The 13784-nt window shown below is 53.2% G+C and overlaps 1 non-coding gene across 1 annotated transcript; it reads right to left on the reverse strand.

The window, feature by feature from the left end:
- Positions 1–13698: 13698 nt before the first annotated feature.
- Positions 13699–13784, reverse strand: MIR34A (microRNA mir-34a). Its single transcript, NR_129106.2, has one exon. It is a non-coding gene; the product is annotated as a microRNA mir-34a (primary transcript).

The following is a 13784-nucleotide window of genomic DNA, read 5'->3' on the forward strand; positions in this document are numbered from 1 at the left end:
CTCAGTGCTTTATTCCTTTTTATGGCCAGACAATATTCCCTCGTGTGGATAGACCACATTTGTTTTCCCATTCATCCGCTGGTGGACATTTGGACACTTTTTAGCTGTTATAAATAATGCTGCTATGACTTAAACATTTATGTATAAGTTTTTGTGTGGACATAGCTTTTCAGTTCTCATGGAGTGAAATTGCTGGGTCATAGGGTTACTCAATGCTGAGCTTTGTGTGGCTGCACCGTTTGTATCACTACAGCAATGTGTGAGGGTTCCAATGTCTTCCTTCACATTCTCCTAACACTTGACTCTCTGCTTTTTTATTCCCGACATCCTAGTGGTTATGAAGCGGTGTTACAGTGTGGTTTTGATTTGCATTTCTCTAATAATGAAACGGAACACCTTTTCATATGCGTATTGGTCATTTGCATATCCTCTTTGGAGAAATGCCCATTCAATTCCCTTGCCTATTTTCATTTAAAAAAAATTTTAAAATATATTTTTATTGATTTCAGAGAGGGAGAGGGAGAGGGAAAGAGAGACAGAAACATCAATGATGAGAGAACTCATTGATCTATTGCCTTCCACATGCCCCCCCACTGGGGATCGAGCCTCAACCCAGGCATGTGCCCTGACCGGGAATCTAACCGTGACCTCCGGGTTCAAAGGTCGAAGCTCAACCACTGAGCCACGTTGGCTGGGCTCCTTGCCTATTTTTAAATTGAGTTTGTCTTTTTGTTATGGAGTCGAGTTGTAAGAGCTCTTTAGATATTCTGGATTCTAGAAACTTATCAGGTTAATTTACAAAATCTTTCTCCCATTCGGTGGGTCCCCTTATCACTTTCTTGGTAGTGCACTTGGAGGTACAGAAGTTTTTATTTTGTCGACGTCCACATGACCTACTTCTTTTCTTTGGTTGCTGGGCTGTTGGTGTTATTTCTAAGAAACCATTGCCTCATCCAAACTCGTGAAGATGTACAGCCAAGTGTTCTTTCTTGCCAGCACCACATGGTTTGGGTTCCTGTAGCACTGTAGTACAACTTTGAAATCGGGAACCAACATTGCTTTTCTTTCTCAGTATTGTTTTGGCTGTTTGGAGTCCCTGGCAATTCCGTATCAATTTCAGGATCAGCATTTCCATTTCTGCCAATAGAGCCTGCCGGGATTCTGACAGGGATTGTGTTGCATCTGCGGATAAATTGGGGGAATAATGCTATCTTAATGGAGTTACACCTTCTTATCCATGTACATGGGATGTCTTCCCATTCAACTAGGTCATCTTTAATTTCTTTCAATGATGTTTGTAGTTTTCCGTGTACACTAGATTCGATTTTGCATTTGAGTCAGAAAAGGCAGATTATCATGGGCATAGGTTATCTTTTTGTATCTAACTTTTAAAATCACTGATTATGAAACAGGCATACTGCAAAGTGCCTACCATACAACCGTATGACTTAATGAATAATTATAAAGCAAATACCCATCCAGCGCAAGAAATATTAATATTACCAGAAGCCTTTCCCCAAACCTCTTTCTTCTTCCTCTGTCATTCTACCGCTTTTTCTTTTTAACCATTCATGGATGCATCCCTAAACAAAACAGTAGTTTGCCTGTCACTGAACTTCACATCAATGGAATCACACTCTATGTTACCTTTTGAATATCCTGATTTTTGCTCCACATTATTGTTGTGAGGTTCATCCACGTTCTGACGTGAAGCTGCAGTTCACTCATGTTCCTTGCTGTGTCCATTGTGTCGTCTTCCATGAAATAAATAATATATTTATCCATTGTACTGTGTTTAGACATTTGGGCTGTTTCCGGGTTTGGGCTATTACAAGCCATGCTGGAAGGAGCACATATTCTCTCTTCATCGGGAAAATAGTTACTAACAACAGTTCCCAGCGGTTTGGGCAAGTATCCGGGGACACGGCCTGCAGAGAGCTGAGGAGCAGCTGCGTTCTTTCCAGTCACTTCGGAAGCCGCTGGCCTCCTCCCGAGAGGACCCCCGGCCACACACAGGCCCTGGCTGTCAGTGAGGCCTCCCAGCTTTTACTGGTGTGAACAGGTCCGAGCGTGGATTGTGCAACGAGCCCTGGGCTCTGGAACATGGCTGGGCAAGAGCGTGGAGTGGACTTTCTCCCCAGCTCATGGTCATTTGGTCCTCAGGGTATTGGGGGCAGAAAGGACAGGAGAGATCTCCTGGCACGCTGCTTGGTGGCAGACCAGCCTGCCAGTCCCTTCCCTGCTGATTGCGATGAAAGCACTTCCTCCACCTCCCTAGGGCAGAGGCCGGCTATGCAGCAGGCAGGGGTGGTCAGGAGGCCGCCTGGTTTGCTTTGCCCTGGAAAACAGCATTCCCAGAACATCCCCCCGGGGGGCAATGGGAAAGACGGGAGATGATACAGCCTCAGGTCACTCAGCTCTAAGCTTGAGGCTGACTTTCCCAGGTCCGAGCTCCCTGGTGTTGCCCCGATGGGTCCCGGCACTCCTAGTGAGCAGGAGGCAAAAATCATGACTCCTACGTCGCCGGGTGATCTAAAGCCGCCCGTGTGGCCCCCGCCCAAGGGAGCCAGTCCTGGGCTCTGCTTCTCCCCCCCCCCCCCCCCCAGTGGCGGCTGGTCCTCCAGGAGGCCTGGCCAACAGCAGCAGCCCCCGGAGAACCCAGGCTCCGAGCTGCCTGCGGCGGTGCCCACCCCACGTGGGATGCTACGTCCTCCTGGTCCCCTTTCTCCTCCCCTCCAGGGAACTAGTGAGGAATTCAGATGGCGTCTTATTTTGACCCCGAGTTGTTTCTCTAGCATCCATGCCAAGCCAGCTGGTGATTGTCTTGTCGCTCCATGACCGACGTCCAAAGGGGCCAGGTCCCAGGTCCCGACACACAGCGACAGCCTCCCCAGCCGCCCCCCCCCCCCGCCCCCTGTCCCCCCTCCCCCGTTATCTGGCCGCCGATCAAGGACACAGACCCAGAGAGGCCACACAGACCCAGAGAGGCCCCACAGCCCAGGCTGGTGGCCCCAGGAGCAGGTGGGCTTGTTGCTCTCTCCTCCCTCCCCCGGCCCCAGAAATGGCCCAGAGCCCCTTCCTCTGACAGAGGCAACAGGGGGCCTCTACATCGAAGGCGCCCTAGCTGATCTCCTGAGCTCAACTCCAACCTGGGTAACAGGCCCCGTCTGTGATTCCTAAACCCCGAGCCGAAGAGGGGCCTTCCTCGTGCGGTCGGTAGGAATGTGGGCTCTCTCATTTCCTGGTTAAAGGTGTGCATTGCCTGTCTTGCCCCTTCCTACCCGGGTACCGCGATGTGAGAGCAGAGGCCGTGGGAGAGGAGTCCAGCCCACGGGAGCCCCTCTCCATCCTCCCCGCCCCCACTTCCAGCAACCCCTGGGCATGCTCATGTGACCTGGGGCCCCCCGCAGGGGAAAGGCCAGGACAGGCCCGACCAGCCACATTTCGGAGGTCAGGGGCCTCCCCTGCATGGCACACCATCTGGTGGGTGTATTTTCCTACAAGAGAAGCCCCAGGTCCTGGTGGGGGATGTGCTTAAACTCTCCTCCCTCACCTTGAGCCTTGTCCCTCCCCATCCCAAACTCTGAAGGCTTTGCCCCAGCCAGCTGTGCACCTGGGCCTGCTGCCCGCGGAAACCCTGAATTCGCTGTTCCGATGGGCGTGGCACCAGCTCTGGGGGCGGCCACGGCACCATCGTTCCCAGCCACCCGGGCCGACGAAGGCAGAGCTAAGGGACTGAAGGGAAGGCCGTTTTCCTCGGGGCCTCTCCTCCGAGCCCCTCTGCAGGTGGGCCAGTTTAGGGGCGCTGCAGCCAGCGGGGCAGGTGCCGTAATCCAGGGGAGGGCCAGGCCCCCCTGCACCTCTGTCCCGACCACGTCTGTCGGGTGGGTGGAATTCTATAGACCCCCAACTCAATCCCGTCCCGGGCTTATTCACTCAGACACTGAGCCAGGCACTGCGTGAGGGGATTTGACGATGCGATTAAAGGCCTGCTGTAGACGGAATGTGTGCGGACCCCCTTCCCCAAACCTGCTGGTCGAAGCCCTAACCCTCCACGTGATGGTATTAGGAGGCGGGGCCTTTGGATAGTGCTTCGGGCTAGAAGAGGTCATGCGATGGAGCCCTGTGATGGGAGTGGGGCCTGAGAAAGAAGAGGAGGAAGCACCAGCGCTCCCTCGCCCTCTGCCAGGGAGGGGACAGCGAGAAGGTGGCTGTCTGCAAGCCAGGGAGAGGGGACCAGGAACCCTGAGCTTGGGCTTGTGGTGATGCTGGTGTAAACAAACCTATAAAGTCTCATAAAAGTACAGCACATATAATTATGTGCAGCATGTAACACTGGGTAATGGTAATGAAGGACGAGGTTCCTGCTTTCTATATTGGCTCTACCATACTTTTTATCGTTATTTTAGAGTGTACTCTTTACTTACAAAAAACTTTGCTGTAAAACAGCCTCACACATCTCATTTTTACCATGTCTCTAAATTGCATCATTTTCTCTTGTGCTTGATTGAATTGCGTGTGGCTGTATAAATGTAGTGTATCCTAAGTGTATGAGGTTTATAAAGCCCCAGTGGTGGACTGCCGGAAGCCAGTCCCAGCATGTCATAATTGCAAGGGCTTCATCAAAAGGTTGATGGAACTTGGGGACTCAACAAGGGCTGAGTCACATATGTTATCACCTGTTGGGAATGGCTAAAGGCATTTCCCCAAACCGGAAAGGGAAGCATTAAATGGATTGTTTACTGCCAGACAGCTCAGGGCATCTTAATCTACATGTTATTGCCTCCTACTGGCCAAACACCTGAACAGCCGTAGGCTATTCCCCAATCTGACAATGGACTCTGTAGATGGAAACCCTACCCTTTGAAGTGTATGTCTCCACCTTGCCTTAGGACAAATTGCGTTAATAAAAAGCAAGGGGTCCTGAGAGAAGGAGAACTTAGCTCCTTTAGCTGAAGCTCCTCTGACCCCCAATGCCTTTCAAAATTATCTTTCGTCTCCGGACTCCTATTTAATCTACGCACAGCCTTTCTCCAGATTGCTGAACCCTTCTTAATGCTGGAACAAGAACCCCGGCAGTGGACTCTGCAGACACGCCCCACTCACTCACTGACTCACCCAGAGCAACATCCTGCCAACTCAATTCACGCTCAGCGCCCTCCACGCGTGTTCCATTTTTCATCCCTTATATCATATTTTTAACTATATTTTTATTGATTTCAGAGAGGAAGGAGAGAGAGAGAGAGATAAGAAACATCAATGATGAGAGAGAATCATTGATCAGCTACCTCCTGCATGCCCCCTACTGAGGATCAAGCCCACAACCCAGGCATGCACCCTTGACCGGAATCAAACCGGAACCCTTCAGCCCATAGGCCGATGCTCTATCCACTGAGCCAAACCAGCTAGGGCCCTTATATCATGTTTTTACAGCATGTGCAAAGGCCCTGAGGGGAAGGATGGCCAGTGTTTTCAGCAAACAGCAAGGAGCCACTGTGGCTGGAGGGAGAGAAGGGAGAGGAGAGGCGGGCAGAGGGGCGGGAGGTCACACGAGGCCCCCTGTCACCAGGAGGACTTGAGCTTTTACACAGTGACATGGGAACCCTTGAGGGCTGGGCAGAGGTGGCCGGGAACGAACACAGCCGGCTCAGAGGCGTCTGTGTCACTAGGTGAGGGGTCATGGCTGTGTTCCCGAGGCAGAGATGACTGACAGATTCTCAGAAAGGTCAGGTGTCAGTGTGAGCAAACGATGAGTCGAGGGAGCATCCAGATTTCTAAGCTGAAGGGGCAGAGCGGCTCCTTGGGGTGGGGGGTGGGGGGAGGTTCACGGGGAGGCAGCCGCAGGAGCTCAGCTCTGGGCCTGTGGTCAGATTCCTATTGGACAAGCCCAGTGGGGCAGCTTGGACTTCTGGGGAGATCCATCTGGAGACAGAAATTTGGAGGCAATCAGCTTACCGATCGCGTCTAAGCCACGAGGCTGAGAGCTCCCAGAGCCCAGTGTGGGGAGGGACGTCAGCAAAGGGAGGCCAGGGCCCTGCGGTCACCAGGCTGAGTCAGGGTCTCCAGCCAGAAAGATGTCTCAAAAAAGTGACCCTAGTTTGTAAGTGGTGGTAAACTGTCTATACTATAGCCAATTGTCATTTCGGCCATTTTAAAGTATATAATGCAGTGGTATTCACAAGGTTGTGTAACCATCACTGCTATTTCCAAAACCTTTTCGTCACCCCAAACAGAAACTCTGTACCCCTTACGCAATAACTCCCATCGCCTCTCCCCCCCAGCCTCTGGCAACTGCTCACCTGCTCTCTCTCTCGGTGGAGTTGCCTGTTCTCGGCATTTCACATTCGTGGAATCAGACAACAGGTGGTAGTTTGTGTCTGGCTTCTTCCACTTCCCACAATGTCTTGAGGTTCGTGCACGTGGCAGCAATGGGCTCTTCGTTCCCTGTTATGGCCAAATGACATTCCATGGCACGGGCATGTGTGTATCCACTCACCTGTCGATGGGCGGGCACCTGGGCTGTTTCCACCTTTGACTCTTGTGAATAATGCTATTATGAATAACAGTGATTCTTAATAGGGGTTGGCGGGGCATGAGCACCCTGCCTTCCCAGAAGCCCTTGGGAACTTGCCAGAGGAGGTGCGATCTCTCTTGCCTTATAAAAAGGGACCATGGGCTAGACTAGGTGGCAAACGCTGACTTTAAAGCAAATAGGATTGAAACTTCCACTGAGAAGAATTATGTATCAATTATACAGGAAACATTATCCTATATAATAAAAGCCCAATATGCTAAGTGTCTGGTCATCCAGTCAGCTGTTCAACCAATCAAAGCATAATATGCTAATGATATGCTAAGGCTGCTCAACCACTTGCTATGATGTGCACTGAGCACTAGGGGGCAGACACTCCGACCAGTAAGTTAGCTTGCTGCTGGGGTCCGGCCGATCCGGACTGAGTGAGACAGGCTAGACATGCCCTGGAGGCCTCTCCAGCTGGCCAACTTCCCGCATCCCTCCCCAGCCCCGATAGTGCACCAGTGGGGTCCCTCAGCCTGGCCTGCATCCTCTCACAATCCAGGACTCTTCGGCCAGGCTGAGGGACCCCCACTGGTGCACGAATTTGTGCACTGGGCCTCTAGTATATTATATATTATGTTATATAATATATTCCATAGGAACATGTGACTGAAATTCTAAGCATGTTGAATCTGTTCTATGTATTGTGTTGTTGTTTTTTAAAATATATTTTTATTGATTTCAGAGCAGAAGGGAGAGGGAGAGAGAGAGAGAAACATCAATGATGAGAGAGAATCTTTGATTGCCTGCCTCCTGCACTGGGGATTGAGCCTGCAACCTGAGCATATGCCCCAACTGGGAATCAAACTGTGACCTCCTGGTTCATAGGTTGATGCTCACCCACTGAGCCACGCCGACGGGGCTGTTCTATGTATAGTTTATCATCTGTTTCTCTGTGGGATGCACCCCTGGGAAGGACAAAGACCTGGTCTACGTTGTGCAGTGTCTGACACACAGTAGGCCCTCGATCAACGTGTGTGGGACCAATGATGGGAATATGGAGACAATAGCCACCTGGCCCTGGTGAGGGGAGCACGTGGCCCCTGGCTCCTCTCTAAGGCAGGTTCTTACCTGCGGGCCACGCACCCAGAGGGCAACTAGGTGCATCTATTCTCACCAACTCCCCACAGGAATCTGGCATCTCCTCGACCTAGGAAGGCAAGCAACGGGCCCTGGAGAGTTCTTAGCAGTATACCTGATTCTGTCAACAATAGAAATCACAGGTATTTTCACATCATGGTTCAGAGTTCTCAAAATGCCATTCATGCTCATCACTACTTTTATAGTCATCCTGCCACTGGATCTTCCGTAACGTGCTCATAAGGGGAACGTGTACCACTCTAAAACAAATGTGCTTTTATCAACTACTTTGATCATTATATCTACACTAATAAAAGAGTAAGATGCAAATTGACTGTACCTTCGCAACACCCACCAGCCAATCAGGAGTGAGTATGCAAATGAACCCAACAAAGATGGTGGGTTAATTTGCATAAAGAGGCACCAAGCGGCCTGGGTGGGGCGGGACACAGGCATTCCGCACTGCCCAGCTGCTCTGGGCCTCTGGGCAGCATGGGAAGGCGGAAAGGCGGCTCCGGCTGGAGCGAAGGCAGTGCCGGCAGCCAGGGGAAGGAAGGCCTGTTCTTGCACGAATCTTTGTGCATCGGGCCTCTAGTTATACTATAATTATGCCACTTTGCAAATTTGCCTTTACCTTTGGGTCACAGGCATGGCTAGATGGCAGAGGGGCCCGTGGCATAACCAAGGCAAAGAGCCTGCCCCCAGGGCTTGCCTCACTTTCACCTCTACGGCCACCCCAGGGGCACACGTTGTCCATCTCAGGTTCACACCCAGACCCCGGGTCACACACAGTGCGTGTGCAGTGCCCACTGTTCACCACCAGGAGGCACCACTCCTCCCAGGTCAGAGGAAGCCCAGGGGCAGGTTCTGGCCTCCTCCCCCCCATCTGTGTCCTAACCAGGGTTGGCCTCAGAACCTCCCGGGAGCTTTCCCCCCTTTTCTCCATCTCTCTCTCCTTAAACGTTTTGTACTGAAAAAGCACACGAACCCCCAGGGAGCCATCAGCAGCTTCAATAATTACGGCACACGACCAATCTTGTGTCATCACGCCCTGCCCAGGGAACTCTCTAAGAACACAGATGCCTGGGCACCGCCCCCGATGGGGGGATTGAGGGTTAAGGCTTATTATGAACCTGGCACGGACTCCTGGACACCCCAGGTGACTGAGTACAGGTCTCCCAACATTACTACTCCTGGCTCTCAGGACCTTGACCCTGCCTACCCCTGCCGGCCTGAAGGTCTTTTGCCATCTCCGACCCCAATCTTCTGTTCATACTCATTTCCTCTTGCCCCGGCTCCGCAGGACTTGGGGAGCAGCTGGCTCCTGTCCTCGGGCACAGTCACTCTTCCTGTGTCGCCCTGAAAGCCGGTATGAAGTAACCCGTGCCTCATGCCCTTGAGCAACCACCCACAGCCACATTCTGCTGGCGGCCCAGTCTCACGGAGCCTCTTCCTGTGGACGGAGAACAAACTGGAGTCGACGATTTCTCGGCTTTTCAGACTGGGGAGATATTAAGCATTAACCCTCGATTTTGAAACCCAGAAAAATCCCTGTGAAAGGCTGAATTGTGTCCATGCCATCCCCTCCGCCCGCCACCCCCCCCCCCCCGCCACACACACATTCATATGTTGAAGCAGTAACACCGCAGTTACTCAAAATGTGACTGTATTTGGAAATAGGGTCTTGAAGGAGATTAAGCTGAGGTCACTGGGGTGGGCCTCTGGACTGCATCTGGTGGGGTGAGGGGTCCCCCAAGGTCCAGGCAGGTGCTCCGAGGAGCAAAACCACCTGGCGCCCACCAGTCCTCGCGCATTCTGGAAGCACCCTTGCTGCAAGGCATGGACCAGGTGCCGACTCCGTATTTTCATTTTGACTGGATTCCCCACCAAATTTAGCCACTGGTCCTGGGGACAGCCCAGAAGGGTGCAAAGGTCATTTCCTTACCCCACCCTCCCCCCCGCCAATGTATAACAGCTATAGTTTATAGATTATTTTGTATGTTTGCAAGCACAAGCTTAGAAAACAGAAAAAAATTTAAGTTTAAATATTCCAGGAAATCACAATCTGATTACCTCAGTTCTTGTCTGTACCTCAGTTTCTGGTCTGGAAAATGGGATTGTATCACAGTGAGCTCTCCCTAACGTTGGAGGAGAGGATTCAGGGCTCCTATTGGTTTTAAGAGCTCTGCAGGGTTCCTTCTGGCCATACAGCCAAACAAGGGAGCAAAATTATATATATACTAGAGGCCCGGTGCACGGATTCGTGTACCAGTGGGGTCCCTCATCCTGGCCTGCGGGGATCGGGCCGAAATCGGCTCTCCGACATCTCCCGAGGGGTCCCGGATTGCGAGAGGATGGTTCTTGGGTGACACACCCTGGAATTGGGCTTCCTCCTCTCTGGTTCTGGGTGCGTCACCTGAGAACCACAGCTGCCCAGTCACCGCAGCTCGGCAGCTCCTGCGTTGAGCATCTGCCTCCTGGTGGTCAGTGCATGTCATAGCTACCGGTCGGGCAGTCAAACGGTTACTTAGGCTTTTATATATATATAGATACTGTGAACCCCGAGGGGAAAAAAAGGACAAAAGGACACCTACTAAGAAGGGCTCCTTGTGGCTAAATGGGTTCAGAAAAGAAAAACAAGACAAAACAAAAACAGCCTCGCAGCCCTTTCTGCACAGGGGCCTCCAGGCAAACTGCACCTCATGGGGAACTCTCCGCTACCCCCCCTGCACTATGTTTCTGCCATCTGAGCAGTGCTTATAAGGAGTCCCTGGAGTCCTATTTCAACCAATAGGGCTGCGGCTTTCTCCACCCAATTAGAGCTACACAGCTCTGACCAATCAGAGCAGCTCTACTCTGGCCAATCAGGAACTAGTGGTCGGGATTTCTGTCTATATAAGCCAGCTCCCCCTGTCGCCACACACACACACCTTGTAGGTCTGAGAGTGCATTTCCCCCATGTCTCATGCCAGGGTCACAGGCCAAGGGCAGGGGCAGAGCGGACCATTGGGGAGCTGCCGAGCTGAGGGGGGCTGGTCCTGGGCAGCCTCGTGGTGGTGCCATTCCCACAGCAGCCTCGCTGTAGCACTGTGGAATGTTCCCCAGCAGTGTCTTCACCGCCATGCTGTGCTCCTTCCAGCTGTTTGCACTAAGTCAGGTTTCCTTCCTTACCACACCCCAAATTGGGCATTCCTGTTGGCATTTGAATTTGACAATACATATACACACAGACTTTTGATTTTCTAAGCCTTTTTATTTTAGAATAATTTTAGATTTACAGAAAAGTTGTAAAGGATAGTACAGACTCCCTCAGATCCTTCCCCCCGTTTCTTTTAATGGTACATTTGTGAATACTAAGACATTAACAATGACATATTACCTTTAACTAAAGACCTCTTTTAGATTCTACCTTTTTTTTTCTACTCATGTCCTTTTTCTGTTCCAGGATATCGCACAGCATCTAATCAAATAGAAATATATATGCTCTAATTTTTTATTTTGAAATAATAGATTTACAGGAAATTAAAAAAAAAAAAAAAGATGTACAGGGAGATCCCGTGTACCTTTTACCCAGTTTCCCCTGGTGGTTACGTCTTGTGAAACTACAGAACAATAACGAAACCAGGAAGTTGATAGGATAATCCACAGAGCTTATTAAATATATATGCACACATATATTTAATCAAAGACTTTAAAACCCCACTTTGCCTCTCAACCAAGATCAAATACTTTTCCTCAGAACATAAAAGGTGCCCCTAACTCAGTCACTCTATGAAATTCTTGATCCCTCTGTCCAGCCCATCAGCTACGGACCACAGTCCTCCCTACAGTCCTGAAAGCAGATGTGCACTCTGCCTGGCGTGTGGACATCCTCGACGTCCTCGACCCTGACCTTCCGAAGTCATGGCCCGTGTGTGGGGGTGGGGGACTGAGGAGGGGGGTTGGGGATGAGGCGGGTAGCTCCTCTTGGTCTCAATCCCTTCTCTAAACTCACTCCCATGCGGCCAAGACGGCTTTGGGTGCCTCCTGGACCGAGGAAGATAAAGCGCTAGACGGATGCCCGAGCACCTCTCTCCTGCCAGGCAGACAGAGCACACACCCTGTACATCTGCTCTGAAGGCGGCAGCAGCAAATCCAATGGCCGCCAAGCCACCCGCTTCATCAGAGCGCTGGGCGGACGCCAAGACTGCTGCTCCCGCGGCCACTCACTACCCGGGGCGCCCGCGGTGACCTCCACCCGGGGGGGACCCTTTCCTTGCTGCTGTGGCACAACCCAGAGCACCGTGGGAGCGGACAAGAGACTGCTCGTCCTTTAACCTGGACTCGGAGTAGGAGGCTACTGAGGTCAGAGCCCTTCCATTTAAAAGTTCAGGCCCCGGATCAATCGGTGGCGGGAGAAGGCAGACATGCTTCACTCCTGCCTGGAGCTGGGAAAAATGCGAAGACTTTGGCTCAAAAACCATCCCAAACGCTGCCTTGGTCAGAGCTCCCGCGAGGGATCCGGGATCCGAGGAGCCTCTGTCACTGCAGCCGGCATTCCAGGCATTCCAGGGCCCCACTTCAGCCCACACAGCCGGCTCCGCTGGAGGCTGGGGAGCCCAGAGGAACTGGTGGCCAAGTGGGCCTGGGCGTGGCCAGTCCACGGTGGGAGGCAGGCCCTCTGAGCGTTGAGGAGAAGCAGAGTAATTCCCACAGGAAGGCCTACCATCGGAGTGTGTCCAGGTCAAGGTTCGACTCTGAATCCCAGAAAACCTCTCTCAGGGGCCTCTGACTTTCATACGTGGTCAGAATAGAAACAGGCTCCGCCTCCGCCATCGGGGGCAGTGAGACAGACCAGGCAGAGCGAAAGGTGGGGTCCATCAGGTGGGCAGGGGCTGGGAGGGAAGCAGCAGGGGGCGTGTGGAAGCCGGGGGTCACGGCAGGTGCTGTCCTGGGCCGGTGTCAGAGGCACAGGCGGTCCATCACCTCCCAGACCCTGCAGGTTTGATTTAGTCCGCGGGGTGGAGGAGAAGCCACCGACACCCAGCCTCACGTCCCAGACCTGGGCGAGTTTCTGTGCGCGCCAGATGGGAGACGCTAGGGAAATATCAGAGGACGGAGACTGGGTCCTCAGGGCTCAGGGCCACAGAGCGCAGGGACACCGGCGGGAGGGAGGCAGGGACCAAGGCGGCTGGGAGCTGTCGAAGCACAGGGCCCGCTGGCGGCTGCCCCTGGCTCGCCGGAGGCCCTGGGTGTGCCTGGTGCTCCAAGACCTGGAGGGGCCGTCACGGCCTTCCTTCTCCATCCCCTGGTGGCTGGTCCAGTGCCCATGGCCATGGCCTCAGCCCACGGGAGCGGAAGCTTGCCTCTGGCGGGACCCTGAGCACTGAACCGTCCTTGGCTCGGAGGAGCCACTCTCATCAGCCCACGGAGACAACTCACCACCCCCTCCTCACCCCGGCGGCCTGGGCCTCGGGGGCGGACACATCGGCAGAGCCTACAGGTGCATTCTCCACAAAGACTGCTCTCAGAATGTGTCTCCCGGAGGCAGAGGGGGTGCGTGTTCACGTCCAGGTCACCGCCAAGCGGGTCCACAGGGGCGTGCCGCTGCCCGCGGCCCATCCCCGAGGACACGAGCCGGTGGTCGAAGTGCAGAGCCTCGAGCCTGGCTGCTTGGGTTCAAATCCTGGCCCCGCTTCCTACCAACGGCACCCTTAGCTACTGCTGCCTACTGCACGGCTTCCTTCGGTGTGAGACGGAACAGCAGCCTCTCGCGCACGAGGCAATGCGTGCAGAATGCTGAGAACAGGGCTCCCACATACGAATTGCTCCATAAACGCTGGCGACTGTTACCCCCAGATGCCCACCTCCCCCAGCCAGGAGCCCTCCCCGGCATGCTGCCTTCTTCCCGCAGCACCCTGAGCCGGCGGCTCCAGGGCCCCCCGAGCCGATCCCCCAGCGCCCCTCACCAACCGACAGGATGAGCCACGTTTCCCACATCCTGGCGCCTCGCGCTGGCCCGGGCGTCTTGCGCTGGTCTCTCCTCTCGAGCCCAACAACGTGCAGCATTTCTAGGGCAGTATACTTGCTGATTGCTTCCCTCATTATGACTCACAACAACCAGCTAAGACACTGCCAAAGAAACACC

Source organism: Eptesicus fuscus, chromosome 9 (genome assembly GCF_027574615.1).
Source record: "Eptesicus fuscus isolate TK198812 chromosome 9, DD_ASM_mEF_20220401, whole genome shotgun sequence".
Lineage (NCBI taxonomy): Eukaryota > Metazoa > Chordata > Mammalia > Chiroptera > Vespertilionidae > Eptesicus > Eptesicus fuscus.